This window comes from Peromyscus californicus, unplaced genomic scaffold, assembly GCF_007827085.1.
Source record: "Peromyscus californicus insignis strain IS unplaced genomic scaffold, ASM782708v3 Scaffold_8__1_contigs__length_139910024, whole genome shotgun sequence".
NCBI classification, from domain to species: domain Eukaryota; kingdom Metazoa; phylum Chordata; class Mammalia; order Rodentia; family Cricetidae; genus Peromyscus; species Peromyscus californicus.
Window position 1 is genome coordinate 17,941,222 of NW_026294606.1, and position 13,228 is coordinate 17,954,449.

Sequence of the window (13,228 nt, forward strand, 5' to 3'; positions counted from 1 at the left end):
AGCTGTGAGACAGATCTCTCAGACTCCTTCAGAAGGACACTTATCTCATTCATGAAGGTTCTGACTTCATGATCTAATCTCCTCTCAAAGGCCTTATCTCTTAACACAATTGTTATTTTGCATATAACTCTTGGAAAAGTGCCTTTCAGCTCATGGAAGACAGTAACAATGACTAAAATACACTAATGGAAAAAGTTGAAGCTGGGTGGTGCTGGTGGCATATGCTTTTAATCCCAGTGCTCAGGAGGCAGAAGCAGGTGGATCTCTGTGAGTTTGAGGCCTGCTTGGTCTGCAGAGTGAGTTCCAGGACACTCAGGACTGTTACACAGAGAAACTCTGTCTTAAAATAACCAGAAAGAAAGAAAGAAAGAAAAAAAGAAAGAAAGAAACAAACAAACAAAGAAACAAAGAAACAAAGAAAGAAGGAAGGAAAGGGAGAGAGAAAGAAAAAGAAATAAAGAGTGAGCTAGAAACAGAGGTGTTCCTGTGAAGCTTTGAAAAGGGTTGCCATATTCCTGGGACCCTACATGGCCAGGCAAATGTAGAAGTCTGTGTACATACCCAGGAAGGACCCAAGGAAATGCTAGTCTCCTTTGGGTGAATTTGACTTTTTGTACAGCAGGAAGTAAAAGCTAAGGGGAGTTTTAAATTGCCAGGACATTGAATAGGTCTCCCAATATGCACAAATGCTGGGAAACTTATTTATCAGTTCATAGCATTTAAGGACTATGAAGGCCAACTATTATTACACGGTGTGATGGTAAATTTTGATTATCAACCTCAGTCGAGTGGAAAATTCTTGCAGATTATAGCACACATCTGGGTGTTTCCAACTGTGGTGGTTTGAATAAGAATGCCCCCATAGGCTCCTGTAGTTGAATGCTTATTCATCAGGGAGTGACACTATTTGAAAGGATCAGAAGGATTAGAAGGTGTGGTCTTCAGGTTTCAAAAGCCCATGCTAAGCCCAGAGTCTCTCTGCCTACAGGTCAGGATGCAGCTCTCAGTTACTGCTCCAGCACTTGCATGGATGCTACCATGCTCCCCACCATGATGACAATGAACTAACCCTCCGAAACTGTAAGCAAGCCCCAATTAAATCCTTTCTTTTGTAACAGTTGTCTTGGTCATGGTGTCTCTTCACAGCAATAGAACAGTGACTAAGACAAACAGATCATGAGGGCTCTGACCTAATGGATATTTAATTCACTGATGGATTTAAAATGTGACTAGAGCATTGGGAGTTGGTGTAACAGTGGAAAGTGGGGCCTGACTAGAAGAAGCTGGTGAGGGGGTGGTGGTATCTTAGGGTTTCTAGCTTGCCCTGGCTACTTGCTTTTACAGCTCCATCTTGTTTACTTCCTGCCGTGATGTGAGCAGATCTGCTCTGCTGTCTGGCTACCACGAGGGGAACAATCTTTCCTGTCTATTCCCGGCTGTGTGAGCACTGCCTTGCCATAGGCCAGAAGCGCAGAGCCAAATGACTGTGAGCCAAACCCTCTGGAACAGTGGGCCCTGATACATCTTTCCTCCTGTAAGTTGTTTCTGGCAGGCATTTCATTGCAGTGAAGGGATGGTAAGTGATGGAGGTGGCGATGAATGAACTGGTCAGACACTTCAGTGGTTGCCTGTCTCCAAGAATATATCTGTTTTACCTTATACATTTAGTTCAGCAAGTTACTAAGCAAATAGCAGCAGCAGCAGCAGCAGCAGCAGCAGCAGCAGCAGCAGCAGCAGCACAGCCATACCAAAGAACTAAGTGATCCTAGGGAGAGCTGAACTGATTTCCTAGACTGCCATGCTATATTAAGGTATAATAAGACTTCCGAGTTGTGCCAGAGAATGGCAGAGCTCATGCAGAAGGAGAAAGAGGCAGCAGAAGGAACTCTTGAGGAAGTTTGCAGGCTGAGCTAAGAAGACACAGACTGTAAACCAGCATGTTTTCAAAGAACACACATCCAAACAAAACAGCAAATAAAACAACGGATGGTAATGACACCTCACAGAGTAGATTACCAGGAAGGAGATAGACTGTTCATTTGGTTTCGGACAGGGTCTCAGTATAGAGCCCTGGTCGGCCTGAAACTTACAGAGATCTATCATGTCTGCCTCCTGAGTGCTGGGATTAAATGCATGTGCCAGTCACATCTGGCCAAGAGATAGAAAATTTAAAAGAAAAATTATGGAGATAAAGTGTAAAATAACTTAAATGAAACTTCACTGAAGGGCTCTTGAGCAGTCTGGAGTCCACAGAAGAATTACTGAAGTTGGAAGGAGTTTTTTTGAGATTAACCAGCCCGTGAGACACAGCAAATGCACCCGGACCCCCATGATAGGAGTTTGAGAAATCAGAAAATGTAGCACAAGAAATGATGCCTGAAAAATCTCAGATTTTAGGAAGACTGTCTATGCACCAGCAAAGCCCAGTTGGTTCTAAGGATGACCTCAATGAAACCCACAACTGCACATGTGTAAAATTACCAAACTCTCACAAGCCAAGGGCAACTGTTAACACTTCACAAATATAACACAAAGATCAGTATTTGTGTATATGCAAAGTGAGTGATCCAAAATGAAAACTAAAAAAACAAAACAAAACAATTTCACTTATGATGATATAAAAGACTCACAAAATTTGCATAATGAATGTAAGGCTTGGGTATTGAAAACTGACAAACATCACTGAGGAAATTCAAGAAAGACCTACATAAAAGCAAAGACATCTTAGATCTATAAGTCATAAGACTTAATGTTAAAATGGTAACAACTTCTGAAAGGATCAATTTGAAATTCTCAGCTCAAGAGCTATTTATTTATTGTTTTGGAGAAACTGGCAAGTTAATCCTTAAATTCATATGGGATGGCAGGAGGTCTAGGAAAACTAAAAATGGTTTTGAAAAAGAAAACAGAGTAGAAAGGTTCATATTCCCTGACTTCACAATTTCCTACAGCCTGGTGGGAACGACATCAGAAAGATGGCTGAAGAGATCTTCCAGCACATGCTCCGTGATACAAGCGCTCTGCAGCTGTCCTTCGAGACAAGGACCATTGTAGGGACTCAGGAACATGGAAGCAACAGAAGCATTAATCAATAGTGAATAACAAAGAAAATTTACCAGAGAGAGAGAGAGAGAGAGAGCGTGAGAGCAAGAAAGCACAAAATATTATTCACCATTAAAAGTAAAGAAATCCTGCTATTTCTGACGGCATCAATGAAACTGGAGTACATTATGGTGCAAACGGAATCAGCTAACTGGAAGACAAATGGTATACAATCTCACTTGCATGTGCTATCTAAAAATACCAAACTCACAGAAGCAGGAACAGAATGGCAGTTGCTAGGGACCAGGGACTGTGGGAAATGCGGAGATTTGGGTCAAATAGCAAAAAAATTTCCCCTCTGAAGGTTGCAAACATTTTAGAAGCTTAAGATACATAGCAGATTGATGTAAGTCAATAATAGGAGGTTGTATAAATCAAAGTTGCTAAGAGACAAGATCTTAAGTGTCTTACTATAAACGTATGCAAAAACCGTGAGACGTGATAGATACAGTAATCATCTTGATTTGGCAGTCAGTTCATAATGTATATGTATAACAAAACACTACACTGTATATTTCTTAAATATATACTTTCTTGGTAATTATATCTCAGTAAAACTGAAATTAAAAAAAAACCATACTAAAAAGCCATGTAACGATGGCAGCATGGGGCAGGCATAAAGCTAGACATGGGGAAGAACTTACAATCAAAAGGAAAACATATGCATTTACAGGCAACTGAGTTTTTACAAGCCTGCAAAGAAAACTAAGTAAGAAAGGATAGTGTTTGTACCAAATGTGCTTCGACCTCCGGCTGGCGGCTTGTCTTCACTGTCAGCTTGATGAGATTTAGAGTCACCTAGGAGACACCCCATTTCCAGAGGGCTTTAATGGATGAAGAAGACCCATCCTCAATGTGGGCGGCGCCTTCCAACAGGCAGCTGGGTATAGGGAGGTCTGAGGAAAAGACAACATACACTTGCCTGCCGCTGTTCCTTCTCCAGTGTCTGCTACTGATGATTCTGTCCCCCACTGACATCAGACCACAGCTTCTTCTGCTTTCTGTTGTTGACCAAATACTAGTGGTTCTTCAGGAATCTTTTGGGCCTTTACTACCACATTGCACCCAGCTTCATGGATTGACTGGCTAATGGGTTCTTATCCTTCCCAGCATATATCCATTGTTGAATTCCCTGTACCATCTAAGCCAACCTAAAAACAAACAAACAAAAACAAAACCCTCATTTTATAACATATAGACATTCTCTTTGTCTTGTTCCTCTAGTGAGAATCCTGAGTAGGGCAGTACCTACATGCAAGCAAATCCACTTGTACCCCTACCTTATATCATATGAAAAACTCATTCCAAATGGATGGCAATCCTAAATATTAGAAGCAACTGTATAAAACTCTTAGCAGAAAACATGAGCTTAAACCACCATCTTGGATTAGGCAGTGGCTTCTCAGATATAACACATGTAATAAGTACTAAAAGAAAAAAGAGAACAAGACACATTGCCAAAATGGATAACCCCACAGAAACAACAAATAGATTCCTAGTTTGAATAGCTATTATAAATAATTCTCAGCCAGGGGTCGGAATTTGGGCCCACCTCCTCCCCTCCAGGTTGGGGTTTTATCTGACTTGAGCTTCCACATATTAAGGAAGAAAGCCATGTATTATGTAAGTCATATTTGCCTCTGCTAAAAGGGATGTGTAGGGCTGGAGAGATGACTCAGTGATCGTTAGTACTTGCTGCTCTTACAGAGGACCCTAGTTCAGTTCCCAGCAACCACATGGTGGCTCCCAATCCTCCATAACCCAGTTCCCTGGGATCCGATACCTTTTGCTCACCTTATATGTGCACATACAGGCAGAACATGTGCACATACATACAGGCAGAACATGTGACTCTTAAATATAAAGTAAGTGACTCTTAAATATAAAGCTTAGGAGAGAATGTAGGAGAGTGCGTTATCTTTGTGAACTGTTTGGAAGGGCCTACCAGGGAGGTTCAGCATTTTATTGTGATCTAAATTGTAACTAATTGTAAATAAGGTGATTCATAAAAGTGTGTGTGTTCACAGAAGTGTGCTGTCCCCACGAGTGGCATTTTGATATAATGTATTCTCTTATTTGAATGATGATGCCGTGACTGTAGGTGGCTTTTGACTTCCATTTCTTGGTGATTGCCTGTATCCAAGTGGACGCTTTTTAGACCTTTTTAAGTGGTAAACATTTAATTAAAGATAAGCAGGTTTGTTTTGCTACAACCAATTAAAATTATTCATAGCCAAATTTAATGACCAACGTAGATTAAAGTGGTCAAGTTGAATAATTATGTTTGCGTTAAAAATATAGCATGATAGATTTTTAAAAACATGATTTATAACTTAACATTTTAGACTTTAATAGATTGGTCCTAGCTAACAAACTCTGGTGTACCGGGAATGTAACTTTCCCTAAACAGACAGCGTAGCATGGGTGCTAAACTCACAGATGGGGCTACCAGGCCACCCAGGTCGCTGCGCATCTCTGCCTGTGACTGGATGTATTGAAACACTTGCTGATGCTTCTTTAATAGTACTCTATTAAAAAGGGAGTGGGGTGGGTGGTTCAGTGAGGGAAGTGTTTCCTAAGCAGGCTTGAGGACCTGAGTTTGGATCCCTAGCATCCATGTAAAAGCTGAGCCAAAGGTTTGCATCTGTGTTCTCAGCGCCAGGATGCTGAGGCAGGTGGATCCTGTGAGGTCAGTGGACCAGCCAGGCTAGCTGTAACAATGAGCTCCAGATTCAACGAGAGAATCTGCCTCAAAAATTCAGGTGGGGAGTGATAGAGGAAGACATCCAATGTATTGGTGAAATTATTAAGGCCACTCCACGTGGTTAAAAGGGAGGTTTATTTAGTGGCACAACTTACAAATGAAGGGATAGGTAGGTTGCAGAGTCTGGGAAAGGTGTGGCACAGTTTGGCAGCGGTCTGCCTCCAGCATCCAGGGTCCAGGAACCAAGCAAGGCAGCACATCTGGATCTCGGGTCTTCAGGGTCCTCCCTTGGCCCCGCCTTGTAGGCGTGACAGTTACCAAAGCCTCAATGGGTGTTGGAACTTCCAGATCAAAGCTGGAATGGTTACCCACTATATAAATGTCAGTCTCGGCTACATATGTGCACACACACACACACACACACACACACACACACACACACAGAGAGAGAGAGAGAGAGAGAGAGAGAGAGAGACAGAGAGACAGAGAGACAGAGAGACAGAGAGACAGATGAAGACAGAGAGATGGAGAGAGACAGAGAGACAGAGAGAGACAGAGAGACAGAGACAGAGACAGAGAGAACATGCTCCAAGTAACATGCAAAACAGAAGTGTCAAAGTGTTGTAAGCGTGGATGTCATCTTTAAACTGACTCTCAGGATTCACTAGCAAATGTGACTTCTGGCAGGTTTGTAGCAAAACTTGCCTTTCCTTCTATTACACTCTCCTGCAGAATCACAGGTGTTTAGACATGGAATGGATTTTTAAAAATCTTATTTTAAAAGTGAGATATTTGACATTGAATCATTCTTTAGCACTCTGGATCATATAAATAGCGAGGGACCAGAAGTAGTTAGGAAGGGCAGCCAGAGGTCAGGTGTATAGGTTGCGAGGGTCTCGTCTTTCTGGAAACGCCCTTCAAGAGCACATTAGGTGACAGTAGTTAACTCAGATTTCTGGCTTTCCACCCTAATGTGATTTTTCTTCCAATACACTTTTCAGTTTTGATCTGGTTGTGGAATGTTGCACTCTTCTCAATCTCATGGCAATCCTCCTGCCTCAGCTTCCCAAGTGCTGTATTTACAGGCTTACCATACCTCACCTGTATTATCCATTATACTAATGTACAATGCTTAAAATTTTGGTGTAGTATGTTTTGTGCTGTTGAGTTGTGGCTGGTATAACTAGGTTTGTTCTTTTGATTGCTTCTGGTTTTGATGATGTGTTTTCATAAAACTACTTGTGTAGGAGTTGTCAGTTTAGGACAGCCTCTGCGCTTGTCTGTGAGGGATTATCTAGGTCAGGTTAATTGACTCTGTGGTGACAAGGTGAGAAGCTAGGAGGGCATTAAAACCTGATCATTGTCCTCTAAGTGGGGGATGGCACAACCCCTACTATGGTGGTGACGGTAGACACGCGTGACGAGGAAAATGGAAGGTAGAAGAAAGGATTTGATTCCAAAGATTTTATCTAAGAAGGCAATTTTCAAATAATTCTAATGGTTCCTGTCTAAGAACCTGGCAAATCTGTGATTGGAAGGAAATTAAAGACTGACTTGCCACTGCTAATTTGAAACATTTTCTGAGATAGCCTAGATGCAGGAAATAGAAGTGTCCTCTGTACCTTTCTTATTGGAGTTCCCTGTATCTTCACGTTTGACCATAGGGAGAGGCACAAAGCTGTCTATGCTGTTATGATTTTAATAGAAGCTACTGGAAAAAAAAGTCATTGGATTGTTACTTTTCTTTGACCAAATATCCAAGGAGCAGCAACTTAACAAAAAAAGGATTTCTTTTGGTTTTTAGCTTTAGGGGACACAATCCATCATGGCCAGGAAGTATAGATAGCATCAGGTGTGTGTCGCAGCTAGTCACACTGAGTCCACCGTCAAGTAGTAGAGAGCAGACAGAAAGTGGGGCAGGGCTATAGAGCAGTAAGGCCTGGCCCCTAGGGATTCACTTCCTCCAGCAAGATTCCACCTCCTGAAGGTTCTATAGCTTTTCCAAACAGCCCCAGGAGCTGGGGACCAAGCACTCAAATGCATGAACCTCTGGGGGCATCTTACAGTCCAAACACAGCAGTAGTATACTAGCTGTGGCAAACTTCAGCCAACCAGCTCTCTGGCTCCTTTAAGGAGCCTTGTACTGAAAGGACTGACTGTCATTACCCTGAAGCATCATTTAAATAATATATTAGCATACATCTATGGGCACAAATTAGAGAGGGACCTACTGCTTCTTTGGAGAAACTGAAGACAACAGAAGACTATCATGTATGCTGAATAGATTTTTACAGCGACTTTTCTTCTTCTTCTTCTTTTTTTTAAGTCCACCTGTTAGGATAAAAAGAAGCGCCGACAGCTTGCCGGCTAACCAATTGTTACCAAGCTCTGAAGGCTTCAGCCGCCACGGAATTGTATCCTTTTTATTTATTGATAAACACCATATGCCTGTCATGTCAGAGATCAGAAAATGCCAAACGGTCACTCAGTACACCCCACTACAAAGCTACCCCACGAGGCTCCCCTTTTCTCATTCCTGCTGCACTGCACTCCTGAGGACCTTGTACTCTGGAGGTCACCCCAGGTGCGCCCCTGAAAGGCCACTTCTTTGATAACTGGGTCCCTGGTGCTGATGCTAACCTGCAACTGCTTCCTGTTGGTTCATTGTGAGATGTGATGCACCATGACTCTGAACTTTTTTTTGTTTGTTTGTTCAGAGGAGAAAATAATAAAAATTACAGTGAGTTCAGAAATATACCAACTGGCTTTGAAATGTTTTACCCTTTCTAATTTCTGTGTGCCTAGACTAAATTTAAGGTTGATTTGCATCTTCCGAGGCTACATAAGTTAGGGAGGTGGAAGTCCTATTTAGTGTCACAGATGGCAGGGTGAGACTATTTTGGGACTGAAAAGAAAATATATGGCAGCATTTCTATTTTATTATTTTTTTAAGGAAAGAAGTTTTTAAAAAGTAAAGTCATGAGGATGCATGAGACAGTGACCATAAGAGAAATAACCACAATAACAATGAGAGCAAACACCATCGGACATCTGTTCCTATGGTGACCCTGCCCTTGGGTATCACATCTCAGTCCTCCTAGCATCTTATACTCGGGGCAGTGTTGTTAGGATTCTCACTTTCCTTTTATAATTGCTGCAACTGAGGAGAAGTACCCTGCGCTCCATCTCACACAAGCGGCAGAGCTGAGATCTGAATCCAGTCTAACTCCAGAATTTTAGCTTCTACATGATACCAAACAACGTATGCCAGAAGCAATAAAACACAGTGCAGCGCCCAGCCTGGGAGAAAGGGTGCTGACTGAGTGCAGGACCAGAGAAAACACTCAAAAGTGGAGTGAGAAGAAGAAAGTAAAGAAGCACGGCTTCAAGGGGACATTAGCTCCAGATGCACACCCTGAGATCCAGGTGGAAATTTAATTCCTCCATGGGAACATGATCCATGAACTTGGATCTACTGGAAGGAAAGCCTGGGATGAGGTTGCTTACTAAAGTTGGGAGTGTTGAAGACTTGGCTTGTGTGTGCCAGACACTGGAAAAAAATAATTTTGCTGAATATTCCAGAACACAATAGGGCAAGTATCCCTTCTTTTTGCATCAATGTTTCTTGGTAACATTGTTAATGCTACCAAATGTAAATGTTGTGAAGCTCATTCTAAACATGAGGTAGGGAAGAAAAATCTAAAAGAGAAGAATTTCTAGACCTGTGCTGCACGCGGAAAGCAAAGTCCATACTTTCATTGCCTACAGCATTAGTAAATCCCAAGCTTATTAATAAGCATAAAATTTTGCCTATAGGCAGAGAAAGCGAGAAAGATTTGTCAGACACAGCACCAAAAAGGCAGCATGGAGATAATTTCACTCCCGAGATATAATGAATGCCCCTGGGGGTGGGAGGTGAAACCAGGAAGGCACCACTATTAAAATAGCTCCAGAGCTCATGATGAATGAACGTGTGAGAACTAGTCATCAGATAAAAGAAGTAGTACCTGGACACTAGGCACAGAGGTCATTGGGAAATCACTCCACACGGATTGAAAATTAGTAAGGAGAGTGTCAATGAGAGGATGTTTACCAAGCAAGGGGTGAGGTCCAGGGTTTGACCCTCAGCACCCAAAAAAAAAGAAGTAAGTTTATTAAAGAAACAATAACAACAGCAATAACAAAAACAAGGGCTGTATTGGAAGACAGGAAGCTGTAATTTAAGAAATAAGAAGAGAGGTGGGAATCATACTCAGATAAGTACATGAAAAATGAGAGAAAAGCCATGGAAGACTAGGTAAGAAGGCCCAGAATACATCCAACAACAGTTCCAGGTAAAATACATTTCAGTAGAAGCAATATTTAAGGACATAACGGGTGAACATTTCCCAAATTAAAGAACAAGGTGCAGGTATATACCAACTTGTGAGCAGAACAAAAAATAAATCCACTAAATATACAAAATGATGCAGACACATGTTATAAAGCTAGAGATTTTTAAGAACAGCAAAACAATGACGTGTAACAGAACATTATAATAGAATTTCCCCCCCTTAATTTCTGCTGAGATCCATTCTTTAGTAGTGCTTCTTCATCATAAAGAGAGGCATTGGGGCTGGAGATATGGCTCAACTGTTAACCACTAGGCTCACAACCAAAAAGGTAAGAGAGGCACTGAACTATCTCAGGAGGCTGTGGACAACAGTGTTGAAATTCGTGAGACAGCTCTAATCAGCTTCTAGAATATGAAAGTTTGCATTTTGATTGTTTCTTAGGAAGGTTATGGGTATTTTCCATAAGCTCACATTTGTGTGTGTGTGTGTGTGTGTGTGTGTCGAAGGCAGAGGAGAGTCTTCCTATTGTAAGTCCAGGAAGAGACATTCTGGGAAGATAACTGGGAGATGCTGACTTTGTGCCCTGGAATTCAAGGCAGTTTTCCATGTCAGGCTTCCACCTAACCACTTGGAGGGGCTGTGAAAGGGAAGAACAAAGAGTGGTATTTGAAATGCATCTCCATTTGGCTTGGAAAATACATATTATTTCCCAGGGGCTGAAGAGACACTGAACATTTTTGAACTGGAGCCATCTTGGAAGGGAACTTCCCCAAGGAAGAGATCTGCCCATGTGAGGGGAACCCAGCAGTGAAAGGTTTGTATAATGAATTGTTCCAGGCAGCAGGTGTGGGCAGGTTGCTGGAGTTAACCTGTGGATTCCCTCTGTCGAAACTACCATGAGGAGTCTCATTGGAGCATTGAAAAATCCAAATTGTTCCCAAGTAAAATAAGCAGCAGTTTGCACTAAAATTCCTAGAAAGCCATGGCCAGACCAGAATCTATCAACAAAGTAAGAAATTTCTTCCAGGCTGTGGTGGTTTGAAAGAAAATGGCCCCTAAAGGGAGTGGCACTATTAGGAGGTGTGGCTTTGTTGGAGTGGGTGTGGCCTTGTTGGAGGAAGTGTGTCACTGTGGAGGTGGGCTTTGAGGTCTCCTATATGTTCAAGCCACACCCAATGTATCAGACCATTTCCTGTTGCCTTCAAGTCAAGATGCAGGACTCTCACCTCTTTCTCCAGCCATGTCTGCCTGCACACCACCATGTCGCACCATGATGATAATGGACTAAACCTCTGAAAATGTAAACCACCCCAATGAAATGTTTTTCCTTTATAAGAGTTGCCGCGGTCATTGTATCTCTTCACAGCAATAGGAATCCTAAGACACAAGCTTTCTTTATTTCTCGGAAAATCAGTACCAGTGCCTTTCCCATTCCAAGGATCTAGGAAGTAACTCAGTGGAGAAGCAGGGTAGGAGAAAAGTAAGAGGACAGCAGTGATATCTCACCCGCATTTCCCTTCTTCAAGCTTCTAGAGTGAAGGAGACCATGGCCGGAGGGTTCATTTCAATAAGTTTCCTTAGGTTTACCAGCGCAAGGAAGAACATTTTGTTTACTGAAGTGAGACTTTCTAATTCACTAATTAAAGAGTCAATACCAGTTCCAACCTCATACTGGAAGTCCTACTCAGTAGAGTACCAAAAGGAAATAAGAGACAGGAAAATTTGAATCTGGGCATGCTGCACACCCGTAATCCCAGCACACAGTGGAAGGAAGTGGAAGTATCAGAGGTTCAAGGTTATCCTCAGTTACATAGTTTGAGGTCAGCCTGGCCTATATGAAACCCTGTCTCAAAATAAGTATGCAGATTAGGAAGAAATTTAACTTTTTTTATAGATGTCATCATTGTCTATTTGTAAAGATTTATTTTTATTCTATGTATTTCATGTGTTTTGCCTGCATGTATGTATGTGCATCACATGAGTGTAGTGCTCTTGGGGGACAGAAGAGGGTGTGGATCTCCTGGAACTAGAGTTACAGGTGGCTGTAAGTTATTCAGTGTGGGTGCTGGGAACCATATTTAGGTTCTCTGCAAGAGCAGCAAGTACTCTTAACTATGAATCATCTTCCCAACTCCATGATTTTCTATTCAAAAATATGAAATAATTGACCTGGAATCTCCCAGAACTTAATGAAAAAAATGTATCAAGGTTGTAGGATATACATAAGCTTTCCTGTATAAAATTAAAATGTACAATTTGAAATAAAAAGCACAGCACTATTTATATTAGTTTCCCCTAAAGTGGAACACACAGGTATGTAGCTAGAGTTTTCCTGCCTGGCCCACAGTCAGGACAAATCTCTCTCACCTGCCAGTCCCACAGCTGCTCAGACCCGACCGACCAAGTAAACACAGAGACTTATATTGGTTACAAACTGTATGGCCGTGGCAGGCTTCTTGCTAACTGTTCTTACAGCTTAAATTAATCCATTTCTATTAATCTATACTTTGCCACATGGCTTGTGGCTTACCGGCATCTTCACATGCTGTTTGTCATCGTGGCGGCTGGCAGTGTCTCTCTGACTCAGCCTTCCGCTTCCCAGCTTTATTCTCCTCCTTGTCCCGCCTACACTTCCTGCCTAGCCAATGGCCAATCAGTGTTTTATTTATTGACTAATTAGCAACACATTTGCCATACAGAACATCCCACAGCACAGGTATATATCTAATGATATATGAGGGAAGCTACAACTCTGATGAGAGGCATCTAAGAACTAAGTCCAGAGAGAGAGAGAGAGAGATTCTATATTCGTGGGCAAGAAGACTGTCTTTTCAAGATGGCGATTCTCCCAAACTTCATCTGTAGAATCAATGAGATCTCAGCGAGAATTCCAGCGAATTGTTTGGATGTGTACAAGCTGATTCTAGAAGGTATATGGACAAGCAGAGGGTCCATGGTGAAACAACACAAGACCAATGAACAAAGCTGGAAGACTAGCACTATCTGACCTTCGGATTTACTATGAGACTGAAAGAGTTAAGATACTGTGATGTTGATGAAGGGTGAGGCAGACAGGTCAACAGAACAG